Consider the following 21,316-nt stretch of genomic DNA (forward strand, 5'->3'; position numbering starts at 1 on the left):
TTAGCCATTCTTTTGGGCAATGTGGTTAATGTTCAAGGCCCTGATTTAATTTGGTAGCAGGCACGCTGGAGAGTAGGGCCTTTGACAAACGACACTCTTCACAGGACAGTTGCATGGAGGCAAACATACTCAGGTAGGGTTTCAGAGGCTCCGGGTGGGGGGGGGGCTCAGGCCAAGAAGCTCTTCCTCTCCTGTTGGGGGAGGGGGGCTGCTCTCAACTAGAGAAGGAGTAAGCTAATCAGATGGCCTAGGAAAAATGTTCCTCTAAAGCCTAAATTCACTTAATGGAGATGAAGTCAAAGAGCACAGGAAGTCTTCAATTGTGAAACCAAGATGTCATTTCATCTTTGTTCAGTTCACAAATAGTATAGATGAGCCCAAGAAATATGTTCAATATTATTTTGTGCGTGATTTATTTGCTCAGTGTCAATTCTTTCTTCATCCATCTTCCATCTCCAAAATTTTACATGAAATCTCAGTACAAACAGAAAAACCAAGGGGTATACAACCTCAGTGTTTTCTTTTTTTTTTTTTTTTTTTTTGCCTGTGATTGAAGCTGCAAAGCCAATATTACGGGTGTGAGTCGAGCAGTGAAATGGGGTTTGGCTGAGTCCAGTGAGTCTTGGAATCATCCCATACCTCTCACGATCACTTCTGCCTCCACCTGCAGGGATCTACAGATGACAGCCAGAGAGCCCTTTCTCTGCCACTGTGGCCCAACCCACACTCCATCATAAATGGCGACAATGGAGTGGTGACTTTCACAAACCAGTTCACGTGGGCCTACTCTGAGCAGACTGGAACCAGAGGTCCTGGTCAGCTCTCACCACATGATAGCACAGAGAGTTGAGTGTCACAGATATTTTCCACCATGAATTACCAGAGGTTTTCGGGCTGTGACCTTGTGTCATTTATCTCCCTGTGATTCCCATCACAGGCTAATTTAGCCCAGCTTGAAAACATACGATGGAACCAGCCTTTGGTAAATTTGAGGATGGGGTTCTTCCACCATCTTGTCCAAAACACTGACCCCAGATATGGGAGTGTCTATGTGGCTTGAAAAGTACTACAAAATCATCCACGCTAACCACGGTAGGAAGAGGCTTGAAAGGACAGTTACTCTTCCATGGAAAGCCTTTTGCTTCTGGAGTTGCCACAGAATCAACCCTAGTTTTATGCCCAATCTCTATTTATGCCAACATCAGTCTGTGTGGGTACCATGGGTAAGGCCTGAAAATTGAGTTGGGCATCTGCAGTCGTGGTGGCTTAGATCTCAAGGGAAAGCTAAGTTGGTATGCCCACTACGGGCAAGGTGTAGAATCTTATGCACGGGTCCTAGTTAGATTGACCTAGGTTGGAATGTCTAGTCTGAAAAAGTTGGAGTTATCTCCTGATGGGGAGCTGTGCCATCAGATCTGGGCACAGGAGTGGAGTGGGAGGAGGGGATTGAGGATGGGACTTCTATATGGCATGTAAGAGATTGGTAGGCCTAGCAAGAGTCTAGATCAAGTTCCAAGGGAAAGAAGCCCACCTGGCATTAAGAATTTCTTCTCCAACCCTAACAGAAAGACTGTGTTTTGCATCATTCAGCTTGACTCCCAACCACACAACAGTGAATGAATGTCCCTACGAAGCTTCTAGTAGGCACCCAGGAACTGGCACTATTGAGGAACTAAGAGAGGTCTTGGGATTGAATCTCATCATCTCAGTAGCCAGAATGTTATTGCACGCTCTGCCTTTAAAAAAAAATAAATAAGAATGCCCCAGTTCATCTCTGCATTTATTTAGTGGATTTAGTGTTTTCTCATTTATACTTCTGCCTGCAAACTGAAAATATCTGTATTTTCCTACTTACGTTCTAGCTGCTTCCCATTACCTAATTAAATTTAGTTTTTCTTGCTAGGCCACACCATACAAAGGGCATCATCCATCAGGAGATGGATCGACTGCCCTTGGGTCATGCGCCTGTCTGTGGCCTAAGAAGTCACTACTCCATTCTCAAGGGATAGTCCCTGGCTGTTTTCTTCAGCAAGGGACTATGAGACATGGAGTTTCCCTTAGAAGGAAGTGGTGGAAATGACAGTTTCCATGATTGACATGTCTGGTGCAGGATTTCCACCAGTATAAAGGCTGCAGAAGAGAGATGATTAGAGCCGTATTTGACAGGCTTTGTGTCAGGATGTGTAGACGGTCACCTATTTTAGCCTTTCCTAGGCATAGTCCTCAAATCCTCCTGAGTGCACACAGGGCCATCCGCAACTCAGAGTATGCAGAAGAAATACAGCCTCGCTCCCAGTTTCTCTACTGATGGCAAATGGTGATGGTGGCGCATAAATGGCTTGTCCTTCTCTTGGAGGGCTGCCTAGCCCCTCCAGAGGGCCTCGACAGAGCAGCTGGCAGCTTCAACAGAGCGGTAACTTTGGCCCTGCTAAGTGAGTGGCCACATGTCATGTGCCCTTCCTGAGGAACATGCTCCAACATGTGTCCCCTGCTATATTTGAGTCGTTGAAAGTGGATCCAACAGGAACTGGACACCTGCAGCTTTAGATGGCAATACCAGATTGTTACTTTTCCTGGGCCCAGGCTTAGAGTGAAACAGGAGCTGGGCCTAGCACCAGATGCATAGGAATCGCTTCTCAAATTCCCCACTCTAATGCTACCATCTTTTGCATTGGTTAGCTCCAAAAATAGAGCTCACACGGGGCCACGGGCTGGGCAGAGGGGGGTAAGGGGAGATGAAGCATGCCAACACATGGAATACAGCAGGCCGGACAAAAATGGCATCCTTTCTTTTCTTGGCAAGTCCTGGGGAAATATTAGTTCTTTTATGTGAATGGAGAAAAACTTTGTCTGGAGTGCCTGGTAGAAGAATAGGTAAGGTCTTCTAAGAGGAGCTCAAGGTTGGGCTTAAGAGGCAATCTTACAATACAGGGCTCACCAGGCTGTTTCACATCAGGGAACTCTATACACATTTTCTTTGCAAAGGGAAATGCACGATTTTATACACTGGGTCCCGCTGGGGTGAGGGAGCTAGGCAACAACAGCCCTTTCTCACCACAAGAGCTTGAGCTCCTTATCAGGGCTTGTAACCGATGTTTCTTCCTGCCTCGTATCTAAGAAGTCATTTTCAGACAGACATCTGTTCAGCAATGTAAGACTCCCAGACAGAAGACAGAGACATTCATTTTCCTTTACTCATCGTGCAGGGGCCAGGGAGGACTGATTGTGTGGCAGTGTTCCATCCTGGCCTGGATTGCAGCTGATCTGTGGAGAGCAATCCAGGATGACACTTCGGCACCATCCAAGCAGCCTTGGATTACCAACGAGTCCTGAAAGCCAGCAAGGAGAAGACTTTGGAACCTGAAATGGACATAAGCCGAGAGGCCCTTAATCAGAGGTCTGCTGCTGATGAGGTTACGATGTGGTGGGGTGGAAGAATGCTCATCCAGGAATCAGGACATCTGGGTTCTGGCCCAGATCTAAGTCACCGCGTGACCTTGAGCAAATCCACTCCTTCTCTGGGCCTCTCTGTTCCCTATCCATGCAACTAAGGTGTGACTACGTGAGTCTGGAGTTTCCCTCCAGTTCTGATTTGAAGATGGGAAAGTTGGCAGCCAAGAGTATCTCTCGCAGGGTAGAATGAGAAACCCAAGGTACACTAAGGAGGGCAGAATTGGTGCTTTGACCCTCATGCGGACTGGTTAATTTGACTGAAAAGTAAATAGACGTAAGAAAAATTCCTTTCCCTGGCTGGACACTCTCTTTAATCTCAGTCAACCATCATGTTATCTGGCACAGGGAGGACTATGCAAGGGAGTGTGAAGAGTCCATGCTGAGCCCAGTCTACTGCTGGACAAGTACCTTGAATCTAAGCCCTACTCATATTGAGTGACATGAAATGGGTCAGCCACAGTCAGCTTCCTCAAGGTAGGACACCACTCGTATTGTTATAACTTTTAAAAGATCCTCGTTCAACCTCTTACGAATCCTAGGCAGAAGACAGTGAGTCTTAGTTTGAGCTCACATTGGTCAGCTGTATAGACAGCCACTTGCTCAGGGCCATTGCTGGCCCTTGACGAATTTGGGAGGTAGCCCAGGCTTCTTGTAGTTGTCCCCTTCCAGAGACGCTAGTACAGCTTGTCCCTCCTTGATCTTCCAATATGACCATGAGTCATGATTCTTAGACTTCAACTTGAAAACTCAATGGGATGGGCTAATCACAATAAGGAATTGGGTGATAATTCGAGAAGAGATGATAGTGTAGTCTACCTTTGAGATGACTTGTGAGCTAACAGAGAGCCAATGCAAATCCGAAAGCCTCTCAGTGTTTCTCAAATCTTGTGCCACGCTTAAGACCGATGTAATCAGTAGAAAGAGATTATGAAAGGGATGTTGGCATCAGAGTCCTGTCACAGATCAGTCATGGCAGAGGTTGCATAGAGTCCAGGTGCAAGTTCAAAATCGGTGGAAATGCCCAAGGCAAATACGTGTAGTTTCCTGACTTGAAAACATCTAAGCGGACTATAAAATTTTCAAACCCAAACTCTGCCCTTACCCTTGTCAATGGTAGGAAATACGTTTACAGTTTTCTTTAGGTCATCAGCGGAGTCTGTTTTAGATATTAAGGGCTTCTAGGAAGTTTATTTCTCAGAAAACATATTGTGAGAATAGTCTGTTTGTTGTTAGGGTTGGTCCGGCTGCTTTGGCTAGCTAGGTTATGCCCCTTCCTTTCCCATAACTCTGTGACAGAGGCTGACACGGAGGGGAAGAGGAGCGGATTTGGGTTTGTGTCTTTGTGGAATCTACTTTACCTCTGTGAGCCCCAGATATCTCATCTGTACAATGAGGGGAATCACAGTACTTAGCTCATAACGATTGTTTCAGGACTAAATGAGATAACGTATATATATAAAGCACTTCGCTCAACGCCTGGCATGTTGTCAATTCTCAAAGCCCAGTGGTTATTATTAGTTTTAGTGAGGTCTCACAGTGGGGACCTGGAGCTGTGTGATAGCTTCTTGGAACTTGGACGGAAGCCTGTAGACCACTGCAACTCATTGTGAGGAGAGAGACAGGAGACAGGAAGAAACGTGGAAGGCCTAAACGAGAAACTTCGCCTCTCTGCCTGAAGAGCAGCCTTGACTCCAGGAGACAAGTTTAGGAGAAAAGGCTCCCACAGTCCTTCTCTCTATACACGTGTCCAGAGCAAACCACATCCCCGCTCACTCTAACAGCACACCGGATCCTCTGCTAAACCCGCTGGCTTCCCCAACTCGGCTGCTTTCCAGTAGTTTGACTCATAGGAATCAGACATGAAATGCTGGGGGTTAGCAAATCCACGAGTTTTGTCAGTCATGCTTCAGGGGGTATAGCCTTACATTCACAAAGCAAGTATGCAACAGACAATGCAGCGAATACCGTCACCCCTCCCATTCTCACTTTGTCAAATTGTGTGCTGTTACGTGATGTCCTGCTATGAATCATTCCACCAGCTGCCATACTGCATTAATAGCAGAGGAGCTGGATTCCATACAAGGTGTTCCCAAAGGTTCATTGCTAAATACTCATCCAGCAGTTCTTTGAAAGGTTGCATTGGGTGACAAGGACACTAAATCCTTCTATGTGTTAGAGCTCCAAGAAAGGATAACTGGAAATTACACCATCTTTTTTCTCTCTTTTCTTTCCAGAAGAGAAAATTTATAATTACTCACTTGGGCCATTCCCACCCTTTCCTTGATGTTTTCTGGCTTTGAAGGCACTTAAATGCTCGCTCCCTTGCATTCAAAGTCTTACACCACAATTTCTTTATGAAAACAATATGTCTTTTAAATTAACACAAAATAAAAATGAGTATGTCATGGGAACACCATCCTTGTGTAAAGTATCCAGATTTAAAATGAGGGTTTAATGACCTCTGAACTCTAATTCAAGCTCCGATCTCATATTTCAAGCTGCTTGGAGACTATTTCTATTTGGATGTTCTACTGCCACCTCCAGCTCCTTATGTCTAAAACAAAATGTTCTTTCTACCTTTGCCCCAAACTATCTCCTCTTCCCAGATTTTCATTTCAGCTGAGGCACTAGCATGGGTGTGACCCCCCCAGTCCAGGCCTAGAAACCTTGGAGTTATCCTAGTTCCCCCCCTTTCCTTCATCTGCCCTTGCATGGCTATCTAAGTTCTGGTTGTTCTACCTTTGACTGCCTTTGAATTAGCCATTGATTTGCCTTTGCTTGTCTGTTCTCATTGCCACCATCCCGGTTCTGGTCCTTGGCACACCACAGCTGGATTCCTCACTGTTCTGATTTCATTCTAGCCATCCCATTGGCCATTGCCAGATTAATCTTCTTCCAAGCCTGCTTCCAGCATGTCACACCTCTGTTCAAAATTCTACAAGGGCTGCCTATTGCTTATTGTATTAGGTCTAAATTAACCTATCACTCAAGAGGCTTCTATTATTTCAAAAGAAAAATCCACCGCTCCGGTCAGCGTTCCATAGTTACTGTGTCAGTACAAACCAGAAACCACACCCAGCCTTGTTTACAGGCCTTTTCCCATGCTTGTGTTCCCTTCCATCTCCTCAGATTTACAAGTCATCGTGTCTTTTAGGGCCTTCATCAAGCTCATGCTGACTCTTCCAGCATACACGGAGTCCTTCTTGGGTCTGTGGCCTACATCATGATATTTTATTAAGCAATGAGAGGTTATAAATTTTAAACATATCAACAGAGTCTTGAAACCTGTGTGCTAGTTCTGTCACTGACTCAATGTGTGATATTGGGCAAGCTCCCTTGCCTTCTATGGGGCCTTGTTCTCCTCTTAAGTAAAATGAGAGTTAAGCTACAACAGGGTTTCCCAAACACCAGTCACTTGCATAGCACCTTTCTGGTGGCCATATCTGCAGTCTGTCTCTACTTTTACTTACTTAAAAGCTGTCTACCTTGCTTTTTTATTTAAATACATTTTTACTGTGATAAAATATGCATACTCTAAAATTTACTAGTTTAAGCATTTTAGGTGTACAGTTCCGTGACAGTCAGTACCTTCACGATAGTTGTGCAACGGTCACCATGATTCATCTCCAGAACTCTTCATCTTGTAAAACTGAAACTCTGTCCCCATTAAACACACTAACTCCCCATTTCTTCCTCCTTGAAGTTCCCAGAACCCTCTGTTCTACTCTCCACTCTGTGAATTCGACTACTCTGTAAACTTCATATGAATGGAATCACTCGGTATCCTTTTTGTGTCTGGCTTATGTCATTTAACATAACGTCTTCAAGGCTCATCCATGTTGTAGCATGCGTCAGAGTTAAATATATGGGGCCGGAACTGTGGCGTAGCTTATAGAGCTGCCGTCTGCAGTGCCAGCATCCCATATGGGCACCGGTTTGAAACCTAGCTGCTCCACTTCCAATCCAGCTCTCTGCTGTGGCCTGGGAAAGCAGTGGAAAGATGGCCCAAGTCCTTGGGCCCCTGCACCCACATGGGAGACCTGGAAGAAGCTCCTGGCTCCTGGCTTCAGATAGACCCAGCTCTGGCCGTTGTGGCCAATCGGGGAGTGAACCAGCAGATGGAAGATTCTCTCTCTCTCTCTCTCTCTCTTTCTCTGCCTCTCTGTAACTCTGCCTTTCAAATAAATAAATAAAAATCTTTTAAAAAGACTTAAATACACTTCTAATCAAAGGAAAGTATAACATTTGTGAAATCATAGTTTTATTGAATGGCTATAGTCTTTCTAATGTACACTAAAATAAGTATAACTGATTAAAAATGTGTTCGTGGGATGGGCCCTTAACTTGGTGGCTAAGATGTCCGTGTCCCATATAAGAGCCTGAATTCAGGTGCTGGTTAATGCAGACCTTGGGAGGCAGGAATGCAGCAGTGATGGCTCAATGAGTTGGCTTCCTGCCATGCATGTGGGAGACCTGGATTGAGTTTCTGGCTCCCAGTTTTAGCCCGCCACAGTTTTGGCCCAGGTGCAAGCATTTAGTAAGTGAATAAGTGGGTGGGAGCTGAGCAATCTCTCTCTCTCTCTTTCTGTCTCCTTCCATCTCTCCCTCCCTCTCTCTCAAAGAAAGAGTGAAAAGAAAGAAATATTTTTTCAAAAAGATAAAAACAAAGTTCCATCAGTATTGTGTCTCACCCAAGGTGATATTTTTGAGTTTGACTTCTATGCTCAGCACTGTGCTATGGGAAATATATAAAATTCACACCTTGATTGATAAATTGAGAATTTTCAAAAATAGAAGAGAGACAAGACTTTATGTTAGCTTCTTTCTTTTGAATAGTGGTTATTTTTTTTAACAAGTTGCTCTGTAAAATGGTGGTAATGACATCCAACCTGTGTCTCAAATTGGATGCATGTGGGAAAGCAATGGCTATTACCATGAACATTTTTTGTACATTTCCTATGAGCCCAGATTTTTGCCAGGCGCTGTGGAAGATTGACAAGAAGTTTCAAGCATGATTCTTGCTCTCACAGAACTCAGGATCTGTCTGAGGAAACCAAACTAACCCAAATGGAACAAGTGAGGAGGAATGACTTCCGAGTGGGGCAGGAATTCAAGCCAGGTGCACTCTGGGCAGGCTTCGCTGCTAAGACTTGAGCTGAGCCCTGAAGGAGAAATGGGATTTGGAGAGAGAAATAAGAGAGGCCCAAACATTCCACCAAAAGGGAACAGCATCAGACGTGGTTGAGGCGGTTACCCATGTGGTGTATTTGAGTTGGCCCAATAAGACTTGTCTCATCACAGAATGCCCCAAAATAACTCTGGAAATTTGACTATTTAGAATTGTGTTCCTTAGGATGGCCCTTCTGGAAATGCAAACACACCTGGGCTAGTTGCTTTCTCATCTCCATTACACCTCAGTGTACGTTAGGTAAATTAGAATGCTTTGTCCCTAACAGCTGGCTGAGATGGCTGGGCTGGAGAATGGGACTCCCACTGGTAGAGACCCAAGACATTCGGCAACTCCAGAAAGCAGTTTCTTCCAGGGATTCAGAAAGCAGCCTGGGAACCCCGAGAGGGTGGCAGGTAGCAGAGTTCTGAAATGTTAGCAGTGACATAACCTCGGACACGACGAAAGAGAATAACCAGAATATGCTTCAAGTAGTTCCTGCGTGTTCTGCTTGGAGGCGTTTGCAAGCGGAGACTGCACACACATCTCTGTTAGAAAAGAATGTTGTAGTGATGAAGCTTTGTCACACATGGGTTCTTTCACCTGCTGAGTATCTGGGAAGAATACCTGCGACGGGCATGGGGATGTGCTTCTTCAAAACCACAGGTGTCACAGGCTCTCTCTCTCTCTCCTGACATTTCATACCCATGCTCTCCCTCCCAGGCCCTTCAAAGTCACTCCTGGGCTTGACCTGAGGTTAGAAAAAACTTTGCTTTGCAAAGCCTGTCTTCCCCACTGCTCCTTTCCCCAAGACTGCTCCTTCAGCAGAGCCTGCTTCTGGAATAGCCGTGACTAAGGACTGGGGCTGTTTCTCTTCCTTCTCTGGGCTCCAGAGAAGTGATCTCCCACACGGAGCTGCACTTGGGTCATCTCTTCCGAGTCATGTGTCCATTTCTTCAGCCATCCCACCGGTTAGCCTAGCCAGCCAGTCTTTGTTTGCCTTGGCAGGTCCCCAGATAATTGAGGCAAAGACATTCAAAACAAAACGAAAACTTGACTCGGGGGCTTCAGGAACGAGGCGCATCCAGAATCCATCACTGAGTTAATTCGCACATTAGTCCCTTAGAAGCCGCAATGTGTTAAGCTCTGGGTAGAAGACAGAGAAAGTGAAAGGCAGGGCCTTATCTTTGGAGAAAAAGATCTCTCTTTCTGCCCCCCACCCCCTGAGAGAAAACATTGAGTTCTCAAAATGAGGTGATAGAAGGTTAAGGACAAAATGATTAGACAAGCAGGAGAAATCTACGTCAACAACGCCTGGGAAGGGAAGAATGAGATCCAGGAGGAGGCCATGGTCCAGTTCGGCTTCTATTGGGAAGTGGCTGTGAGCCAGACGTTGAGAGAGGAGCTGACTTGCGAAAGTACGTTTAGATACGTTTGATCATCCTACAACCCTTGAGTGAGAAATCTCAAACAGTTCCCTACCACTTCCAGCATCGCAGCCTGGCACTGCAGGCTCTCCATCGCGTGGTTCCCCACCACCACCACCACCAAACAGCAGCTCTTAGTGTTTCCCAGGCAGGCTTCACCGCCCACCCCGTGCTCTCCTGGTCTCTTGAGCACCCCCACTCCTCTGTGCCTTGTTGTTGTCATGCTTCCACCTCAAGTTAACTTGAGCTAGGCCATGTGAACTTGCCGTTCCTTCAGATGATGTCAGTTCCTGAAGGTCACTCGTGGTGTGTGTCTCCTGCCTAAATATATGTGCTTTCAAACATTCAACACGGCTCACAAATGCCTGCCAATTGGCAAGGTTCTCAACTAAAGAGTGATCTGAGGTGGGTGTTTGCTGCTTAGGACACCCACATCCTGTCTCGGAGTGCCTGTGTTCACGTCTCAGCTCCTCCCGACTCCAGCTACCCCAGCTTCCCGATAATGCGCATCCACGGAGGGCAGCAGGTGATGACTCAAGTACTTGGGTCCCTGCCACTCATACGGGAGACCCAGATGGAGTCTTGGGCTCCTGGCTTTGGCCCGGCCCAAAGCTGTTGCTAGCATTTGGAGGGAGACCCAGTAACTGGGAGCTCTTGATCTCTTTCTCTGCCTCTGAAATAAGTTACTTTAAATTTTTTTTTTAAAGAAAGGCTGATTTGATATAATATTGGAGGAAAAAGAAAACATCTGCATTTGACTTAGAAAAAATGGTACTTTTATCTCCAATGTTGTACTCTTCAAAGAATATTTCAGGGGCATTTTGTCTATAAATGGTTTTTTTTTTCTCACCAGGAATCTACCATTTGTAAGATAAGACTTTTCCACACAAGAATACTTCCCTAGGGACCAGCACTGTGGCGTAGCGAGTAAAGCTGCAGCCTACAGAGCCAGCATCCCATATGGCTGCCAATTCAAGTCCTGGCTGCTTCACCTCTGATCCAGCTCTCTGCTATGGCCTGGGAAAGCAGTAGAAGATGGCCCAAGTCCCTGGGCTCCTGCACCCGTGTGGGAGACCTGGAAGAAGCTCCTGGCTCCTGGCTTCGGATCAGAGCAGTTCTAGCCATTGCAGCCACTTGGGGAGTGAACCAGCAGATGGAAGACTTTCTTTCTCTCTCTCTCTTTCTCTCTGCCTCTCCTTCTCTCTCTCTGTAACTCTGCCTTTCAAATAAATAAATCTTTTAAAAAAAAGTAAAGAATACTTCCCAAAGTTTATGGAAAGTGGAATAAAAATAAGTTTACTTTGGTTCCAAACAATTCTTGAAATCCCTGCATTTTTTTATAATATGCACTTACATGAACTTTTTGATGAAAAATATCCATGTCCTTCATATGTAGAGGTTTCAGTATTTTTGAAACTTATAAACTCATCTTTTAATTCCGTTTTTCCACAGACTTTTGGAAATAAGCTCCATACTTGTCTTGCTTTCTCAACTGGTGTGAAAACTCTGTGTGCATAGAGTTTGTGTCTTAAACTTCTGTGTATCCTTCCCCTACACACACATAGTGCCTAGAAAAGTGACTTGAAAATACTAAGGGCTCAGTGAGTCCATGTCAAAGATTATGTCTTACACATGCTAATTTCTGAAGTAGGTTCAACGTTCCTGAGCTACCCCCAAGTTCCCCAGAAAATAGAAGGGACGATTTGTGCTATAACATACAAGTATATCCCATGACTAGTTGGCATCCTCTGTGCTATTTCTAGAAATAGAACCTGTCTGTTCTCATCCCCGGCTGGATCATCGGAGCACCTGGCAGTTTCCTACTGATGCCTGTTCAGCTGTCACCTACAGACTTCTGGTTCTGTTTGCTCAATGTGTCTCCTTGAGCAGGCCTATTTTGGGCCTAAGCTACAGCTGTCGGCGTTTCAGGCGTACCTCACGTATTTCTAGAATTAGCTGGAAATATTTGAAGCCTGAAAAAGGAACTATAATGTTCTGAGGATGAAGGAAATATTTAGGCAAGTATCAACTAGCAGCACACAATGCTAACTAAGAAGAAACAAGTCCCTGGTGATAAAATGAGAACAACATAGCTGAGCCATCTTAGGTTACTTGCATTTTAGTCGCATGGGGTGAGTTACCAAAGTATTTATATCATTTTTATTAGTGTGTGATTAAGGAATTGACCAAAGGTGAGATTGTTTGCTATAAATGTGAAATGATGGTCCGACTGAACACATTTGCCTTGCTGCAATAGAGGATAATGCTAAATCCTCAATTTGAAGTGATTCTGAGTATACATTGTGTCCCAGGGATGCTTTGAAAGTCAAATTGTACCTCTTGACCTCTTTCTTTTTAATTTTCACTAGCAATTTTGTCTCTCCAATATGACAGGGTACAATACTGACATGGACCAATTACCCTGTGGCTCTGTACCAAAGTATTAAGATACACTGAGTTCTCTTGGAGTCAGGCCCAGGAAAAGTAGAGAGTAAATCTTATGGAACGGCAAGGTATCAATGCAACATGAAAGTGATAGAGACTTCTTCAATTTCCAAATCAAGTGAAATTTGGCGATTTAATACAAGCCAGGTCAATCATCTTTTCTCTTAGATTTAATAGTTACTTCAGATTCCTTTATTTGCGTGTGTTAGCAGAAGGTACCAAATTTTCCTTCAATGATTGTCTTTTAATGAATGACTTTTATGATGTGTAATGGAGGAAACCAAACCTAAAAATAACCCACGAACCCTCTGTCATCAAGACCTTCCAGATAAAGACTCTGAAGGTGGAGGAAATGATTGTGGTATCAATGAGACGAAAACCATGAGCCGAATCCTTAGAAAGCCCAACTACCTTCACATTCAGTCTGTATCTACAAACCGCTTCCTAAATGACTGTGAAGCAGGGAGCCCACGGACTACACTTTGAGAAACACTACCTCAGGGCTAAATCCAAGCAAATACACCCTCTCAAGAAAAGCAAACCCTTAATTGCCTTTAGACTCTTTTGAAAATTTTACTTTTCGTGACACTGTGTCATCATTCTAATCCTGTTTCCTTCCAGCCAATAAATTATTGATAAAGAGATTGCTGAATTAGATCATGTGTTGGAAGACTTGAAAACTTACATTTTCAATCCTAGCATGGATTTGCAGTCTAATCTTGACTTAATCAGTTAGTTATTTTCCTTTTTTATAAATTGAAAGACCATCTAAGAAACATCTGGTAAAATTTGGATGAAACACAACTGAGAAAATGCTTGTATTGCAAGATAGATTTTTCTTCTCTACCTAAGGCTGCCAGATTTAGCAAAAGAAAAGACATCAGTTAAATCTGAATTTCAGATAAACAACTGATTTTTTGTTTGGAGTAAGTATGTCCCACATAATATTCGGGATGTACTCTTACTACAAAGTTAATTGGTTATCTGAAATTCAGCTTTAACTGTCTGTCCCATATTTTATCTGGCAACCTTATCTCTACCACCACCCTCTTCCTGGAGCTTGCCCTCTCCAAGACTTGGGCAACAGAAGAGAGACTTTAGGAACTCAAGGCCAGGAAGGAAATGAGCACTCATTTAGCATTATACAGCACAGGAGTAATGCAGCAGGAAATTAACCTTCCACACTGCAAAAATCTAGTTATCTTCTGATGATGGGGAGTAGGAAGGTAATGCAGGAGAACGCAGGGGAGGATAGAGCGATTAGGCAAACACATACATGGAATCCCAAATAACTGCAATCCGTGATTCAAAGAACATGAACCAATTTGTTTTCTTGCAACCTCAGGAAAAGAAAAAATACAGAACCAAGAACTACTTCAAACAGAATGCTGCCTTCATTTTCCATTGCCATTACCAAATGGAATGAGGCAATTCTATACCCGTCAGCACAATGTAGTCATCATAAGCTTGGCTCCTTCATTCACTCTTGGGTCCACCCACAGCTGTGCATCAAGAATTTAGATGGCAAAATGCACTGTGTTCTCTGATTTCCACAGGCTCTTCTCCCCTCACCCCCACCATCACCCCCAGGTCACGTTTTGCAAGGGGCTGCCAGCTTCTTGTGCTCCTGTGCTCTGCTCTGAAAAACCCAGCTCAACTCTTTTCTTCCAAGGTACAAGTTTTTCTTCCTCACAGCCCCTATCAGTCTTCACCTCCTAGTTCAGTTTTTCTGCCTCTAGCTCTCCACGAGCCAACGTGTCTTCCTGCTATCATTCTGATTTTCCTGCCCAAATATGGATTTACAATGAACGAATTGAGCCAAATAGGGGTACTTGGAGGTCATAGGTAACTGACAACGGTGAAGGTAGTTTCAAAAATTCAGACTTTTCCTTTGAAAATTTCCCAACTAAAAGAATGTGTGCTCACCGCAAAAGGAAAAAAAAGTCAAATAAAATATAAAGAAAGGGGTAAACACCCTTTCTCATAAGACCCAGAGCTAACTACTCTTAATGTTCATTTCATTCAGCAAATATTTATTAGTGTCTGCAGGGTACTCAACATTGTTTCAGACTCATGAGACACATCAGTAAACATAAAGACAAAACTCCTATCCTTATGACCTTATTTCTATACATGTGCACTTACACATATATAACGTTATATTAATAGGATCATACTATATATGCTAATTTATAACCTGATTTATAGCATCGTTTTAAATTATGCATAGCATAGTCTGTAGTAAATACTAAATAATCATGGTACATGTCTAATTATGGACACATTTCCAATTCTTGCTGTTGTGAAAATATTGCAATGAATATATGTGTACATTTATATGTTATGCAGTTGCCCGATCTTCTTATTAAAGATAAATTCCAGGTGTGGCTCCTGCTTTGCTTGCTGCTTGTTCTCAGCTTCTTTTGCTGTCTTCCCCTTCTCTGCTTGACCTCTAATTTTGAAGTGTCTCAAGGCCAAGTCGTTAGCTCTGTTTCTAGCTGCACTGTACCCCAGGTGGTCTCATACAGTCATTTCACTATAAACATCTGTATGCTGAAAACTACCAAATGTACATCTACAATGTTGATCGCTCCCCATGAGATCTAGACTCAGATATTCAACAGTCTTTTAAAAATATATGCTTGCAGGCCGGCGCCGCGACTCACTAGGCTAATCCTCCACCTAGCGGCGCCGGCACACCGGGTTCTAGTCCCGGTCGGGGCGCCGGATTCTGTCCCGGTTGCCCCTCTTCCAGGCCAGCTCTCTGCTGTGGCCAGGGAGTGCAGTGGAGGATGGCCCAGGTGCTTGGGCCCTGCACCCCATGGGAGACCAGGAAAAGCACCTGGCTCCTGGCTCCTGCCATCGGATCAGCGCGGTGCGCCGGCTGCAGCGCGCCGGCTGCGGCAGCCATTGGAGGGTGAACCAACGGCAAAAGGAAGACCTTTCTCTCTGTCTCTCTCTCTCTCACTATCCACTCTGCCTGTCAAAAAAAAAAAAAAATATATATATATATATGCTTGCATATCTGTCAGAGAATTTCCAGCATAATATGACCCAAAGAGAACCCTTACTTTTTCCCCTCAAAATATACTCCTACCCTGGCTTTCTGTATTTCAGAAAATGTCATCTCCACCCACAGTTACTCAGGCCCAAAGCAAGGTATCAACATGGCTTCTCTTTTCCTTACTCTCGGCCCCAAATATCAAATTTATCAAGTATTTTCAAGATTATCTCCAAAATATATTTAAAATCTCTACTTTTCTCTATATATCTACAGCTATATCCAGTTACTACCATCTTGATCCAAATCACTCCGACCTCACTACCAGTCTATTGGATTAGCCTCTGCTGAGGTTTGAATGGTAGTGTTCCCCTCCAGTGTAACCATATCCATAGGTGTGGTCTTTAGAAGGAGATTAAATGATGAGGGCTCTGCCTTCATGAATGGGATTAACACCCTTACATAAGGGCTTGAGGTTGAAGGGAGCGTTCTATTGTCCTTCCACCTTCTGCCATGTGAAGACACAGTGCTTCTTCCCTCCAGGGGATGCAGTGACTAGACACCATTTTGGAAGCTGGGGTCAGGCCCTCACCAGAAACCAAACCTGATGGAGCCTTGGTCTTGGACATGCCAGCCTCCAAAATTGTGAGAAATCGATTTCTGGTGTTGAAATATTACCTCGTCTGTGGTATTTCATTATGGCTGCACAAACTAAATCAGCCTGTTTATTGGTCTCTGAGTTCCTCGTTGCAACTCTACAGTCCTTTCTCTACATAGCAGCCAAGGCTCTTGTCTTTTAAAGATAGAAATGAGTGGCAGGCATGTGGCCCAGTGGTTAAGACACCCACATCCTACATCACAGTTCCTTAGTTTGAGTTCCGGCTCTGTTCCCAATTCCAGTCCCCCTCGCCTCTTCTAATGCTGATCCTGGATAGCAACAGGTGACAGCTCAAATAGTTTAGCCCCTGCCACCCACATGGGGGACCTGGATGAAGTTCCAGGCTCCCAACTTCTGCCACGCATCAGCCCTGGCTGTTTCAGGTATTTGGAGAGTAAACCAGCAGATTGGAGATATCTGTCTCTCCCTCAAATAAATAAATAAATAAATAGCATTTTTAAGAAAGCACACAATATCAAAAAAAATTTAAAAAGGAAAGAAAATAGATAAATCAGATCCTGTTACTCTCATGCATAAATCTCTTGATTTCAAATCACACACAAGATCAAATCTGCCCCATCTCATACACACTCCCCCTTTCTAGCCATACACAAGCTACCTTGAATACACTAAGCTCATTCCCATTTCAGGTCAGGCATGTTTCCACTGCCTAAAATACTCATCTGGATTTTTAGATGCTCAAGGCCTTATTTTTCAGATTGTAGCTTGTGTATCACTACTAAGAGAGATCTTTAGTTTCCCTGTATTTCACTGCTCTGTCTTATTGTCGTCATAATATTTACGATTATCGGAAGTTAGTTATCACATTTATTTATATATTTACTTGTTTATATATTTACTTGTTTATCCTTTCCTCACTCTGAGAGCAAAAGGCTTGCTGACTTGTTCAACACTGAACTAGTACTATCCTAAATTAATACGTGGCCCATAGTAGGTACTAAGTTCACTGACAGTTCTCTTTGCTAGCTGCATGTTGACTTGCTCTCCTGATTAATCAAGCCTTTCCATGCCCTCTATAAAAAATGTTGCATGACATTATGAGTTCTTGAAGCTAGTAGGCCATTCTCTAGCAGGTGGAAGGCAGCTCCGGTTCACGCCCTCACTCTCCCTCTCCCTCTCCCTCTCCTTCCCCATACCTTTCAAATAAATAGAAAATATTTTTTTAAAGTACACAATCTCAAAAAAGAAAGAAAAGAGGAAAGGAATAAAGATATAAATCAGATCCTATTACGCTCCCATGCTTAAATGTCTTGATTCCAAATCACACCGAAGATCAAATGCACATACCTTCTCTCACACCAGTTAAGTGGCATATTTACCAACAGCCAACGTGTTTGTTTTAAATCTTGTTTATGTCAGTTGCATTTTGTAATTTAAATATATATTCTATAAACAGATGATACATGGGTGTTAAAATGAAGAGTTCTTTCTATGAAAGACCAATGCTTTAGAAAGCCTGAATAGAGAATACAACCCAAAAAAAAAAAAGGCATTGAAATGTTCATAAGAAAGACAACCACAAAAATGGGAAAAACAATAGTGATTCAAACTGTTTTTGACTTGTATTTAGATTCTTACCTACTTAAAAAATCAAAAATATAAATTGAAAATAATGCATTATGTGTATACTTTATATAAGATAATAGGAACTCAAATTGCAGTAGTGCAAGTCATAAGATGAATAAAAAGAAATAAAAACCTGGACATATCAAAATGAAAACAAATAGAAAATTACTGAAATAACTAGAAAGAGGAGCAGGCATCTGACACAGTGGTTAAAATGCTACTCGGAATGCCCGCATTCGCTATCACCATGCCTGGGGTTGGGTCCTGGCTTCATTAGTGATTTAGTTTTCTGCTAATGTGCACCCCAGAAATTGTAGATGAAGGCTCAAGTACCCACATGGGAGACCAGGGTGGAGGTCCTGGCTCCTGGCTGCAGCCTGGCCCAGACCCAGATGTTTTGAACATTTGGGGAGTGAATCAGTGCATAGAAGCTCGCGTGCTCTCTCTCTCTCTTTCCTCCTGCCTTTCAAGTAAAGTGAAAACAAATTAGCCAGATAGAAAATACAGATTACGTTAAAAAACTGATTGACAGAAAAGGAACAGACTGACAATAGATAATAAACAATAGATCTCCCATCTGCTACAAGAGAGCTCATAAGACAATGGAATAATGTTTTTAAAATGCTAAGGGGAAATACCCATTAACTTAAATTTTATATAGACTTGAATTGTCATGCACAACAGAGGGTAATTAAAATAAAACCTTTCAAACAAAGACCAAGAGAATTTTGCAGTTGAGAACTCTAGCTAAAAGAACCATTAAATAGATTTTTTAAAAAAAGAACTATTAATGGATGTGTAATAACAAGAAAATTGAACTCAAAATATTTGTACAAAAATTACTAGTAACATTAAATTTATAATGATCAGTTTTGGAGGACCTGAAGAGGAAGATGGCACAAAAATATTTCCCCAACAGTCTTATTTAAGATGGGAAGTGAGAGATTGGCATTAAAACATGCTAACTTTTTTTTTTATTATTCAAGGAATGAATAGTTAAACATTAACTTAAAATTTTGTTCAGTCAGTGGATGCATATGAACATTTTAAGGGTAACTTATATAATAACAGAAATGAAATTTCCAAAATTTTAAAAGGCAATATGAGAGATTAAAAGGTAATCAGTTGAATTCAATAAGGTTGGAAAAGAATAAAAATTGCAGTGTAAAATATAGTACTAGGAAATACAAATTAAAGTGGAAAATATATCTAGACATAGTAGAACACAGTAAATACAAATATATTAAAGTATTTTTAGTCTATTTTTTAAGAAACATTTGTGGGGCCAGCGCTGTGGTGCAGCGGGTTAATGCCCTGGCTTGAAGTACTGGCATCCCACATGGGCACCAGTTCAAGACCCGGCTGCTCCACTTCCAATCCAGCTCTCTGCTATGGCCTGGGAAAGCAGTAGAAGATGGCCCAAGTCCTTGGGCCCCTGCACCCTCGTGGGAGACTTGGAAGAAGCTCCTGGCTCCTGGCTTCAGATCGGGGCAGCTCCGGCCGTTGCGGCCAACTGGGGAGTGAACCAGCAGATTGGAAGACTCTCTCTCTCTCTTTCTCTCTCTCTGCCTCTCTTCTCTCTGTGTAACTCTGACTTGCAAATAAATAAATAAATCTTAAAAAAGAAAAAAAGAAACATTCTTAGGCTATAATGGCATAGAAAGTTTAAAAGTAAAAGGATAGAAAGTCATGGGGCTGGCGCTGTGGCGTTGAAGGTAAAGCTGCCGCCTGCAGTGCCGGCATCCCATATGGCTTCCAGTTCGAGTCCCGGCTGCTCCACTTCCAATCCAGCTCTCTGCTACGGCCTGGGGGAGCAGTAGAAGATGGCCCAAGTCCTTGGGCCCCTGTACCCACGTGGGAGACCTGGAAGTAGCTCCTGGCTCCTGGCTTCAGATCAGTGCAGCTCCGGCCCATTTGGGGAGTGAACTATTGGATGGAAAACTCCTCTCTCTGCCTCTGCCTCTGCCTCTGCCTCTGCCTCTCAGTAACTCTACGTCTCAAATAATACATTAATAAATCTTAAAAAAGGAAGGAAGGAAGGAAAGAAAGAGAGAGAGAGAGAGAGAGAGAAAGAAAAAAAGAAAAAGAAAGGCATGAACTATGCAAATACTAATCAAAATTAAGCCTTGGGGCCTGCATTATTGATGCCAGCATCCCATTTAGACACCCATTCTTGTCCCTGCTGCTCTGCTTCTGATCCAGCTCCCTGCTAATGTGCCTGGGAAAGCAGCGGAGAGAATGGTCCAAGTGCTTGGGCCCCTGAACCCATGTGGGAGACCTGGAAGAAGCTCCTGGATCCTGGCTTAGGCTGGACCAGTGGATGAAAGATCTCTCTCTCTCTCTCTCTCTGTCACTTCCTCTCTCTCTGTGTAACTCTGCTTTTCAAATAAATAAATACAATCTTTGTAAAAAGTTTATGATCAAAAATCCTTTAGAAAATGTAAGCTTGTATAACCATATTTAAATAATATTTTAAAAGTTCATTGCAACATATCATTAAGGATAAGATGTCATTACTCATTAAAAGGAATACTTCAATCAGATGATATAATAATCCAAATGTTATGTAGCTTACAACAGACATGCTAAGATATAAAAATATCACAATATTATAAATATCTATGGTAATCAATGTGGAAATAAATGAAATAATCACTGTTTAATTCAAAGAATAATAAGTAAATTTCTTTCATTCATTTTTTAAGGCCACTGTAATTTGATCAGGGTGAAAAAATTCTGAAATAAAATATATTGAGTCCAAATCCATATATGGATAAAAATCTCAGCAAAGAAAATAGAAGATATGAAAAAAAGGCAAATGGAAATTTGAACTGAAAAAAATTAAAAGAATCAAAATTGAAGTACTCAAGGGATGGGTTTAATAACAGAAGGGAAGCAACAAAGAATGAAGCAGTTAAGTTGGATATTAACAAGAATTGAAATTACCCAGTATTAAAAGCCAAGAAAAATCTTGGAAGTGGGAAGAGAGAAACTGCACCTTACCTATAAGGGAAGAACAATCCAGTGACTGTGTTTCTCATCAGAACCTATGTGGGTTACAAGGAAGTGGAGCAACATTTTTCCACTGTTGGGAAAAATAAATAAGTCAAACTACCAGCACAAAATTCTATATCCAGCAAAAATATCCTTCAGGAATGAAGGGGAAATCAAGACATTTTCAGATGAAAGAAAACTAAAAGAATTTATAATTAGTAGACCAACCTTTTAAAAATGGCTAGAGCAACTTCTCCAGTCAGAAATAAGTGACAAAAAGAACCTTGGAGCATCAGGAAGGAAGGAAGACAAAGAAAGGGCAATAAATATGGGTAAGTACAATAGGTTTTCCTCTTCTCTTGAGTTTTGTAAATTATGTTTGACAGTTAAAGTAAAACATTGTCTGATATATTTCTCAGTGTACGTACAGGAAATATTTAAGAGAATTATATTATACACCAGGGAGGGTTAAGGCAAATAAAGGGAGACGAAGTTTTTACACTTCATTGTAACAGATAAAACGATGCCACCAGGAGACCATGATAAGTTATATGAGTATATATAAAGTAAGACCTAGAACAGCT

General features: G+C 42.7%; 1 long non-coding RNA gene across 6 annotated transcripts in view; it reads right to left on the reverse strand.

Annotated features, from left to right (window-relative positions):
• Positions 1 to 506: 506 nt before the first annotated feature.
• LOC149119727 (uncharacterized) overlaps positions 507 to 21,316 on the reverse strand; it is a 37,646-nt gene continuing 16,836 nt past the window's right edge. For 3 of the 6 annotated variants that reach the window (XR_016227617.1, XR_016227616.1, XR_016227613.1), the window contains one exon: positions 7,731 to 9,766. This is a non-coding gene — a long non-coding RNA (uncharacterized LOC149119727). Of the gene's footprint in view, positions 3,361 to 7,730; positions 9,767 to 21,316 lie in introns of those variants that run through there. The other 3 variants (XR_016227618.1, XR_016227615.1, XR_016227614.1) reach the window with 2 other exon arrangements.

Source organism: Oryctolagus cuniculus, chromosome X, assembly GCF_051225735.1.
Source record: "Oryctolagus cuniculus isolate XC-2025 breed Fujian yellow rabbit chromosome X, ASM5122573v1, whole genome shotgun sequence".
Taxonomy (NCBI): domain Eukaryota; kingdom Metazoa; phylum Chordata; class Mammalia; order Lagomorpha; family Leporidae; genus Oryctolagus; species Oryctolagus cuniculus.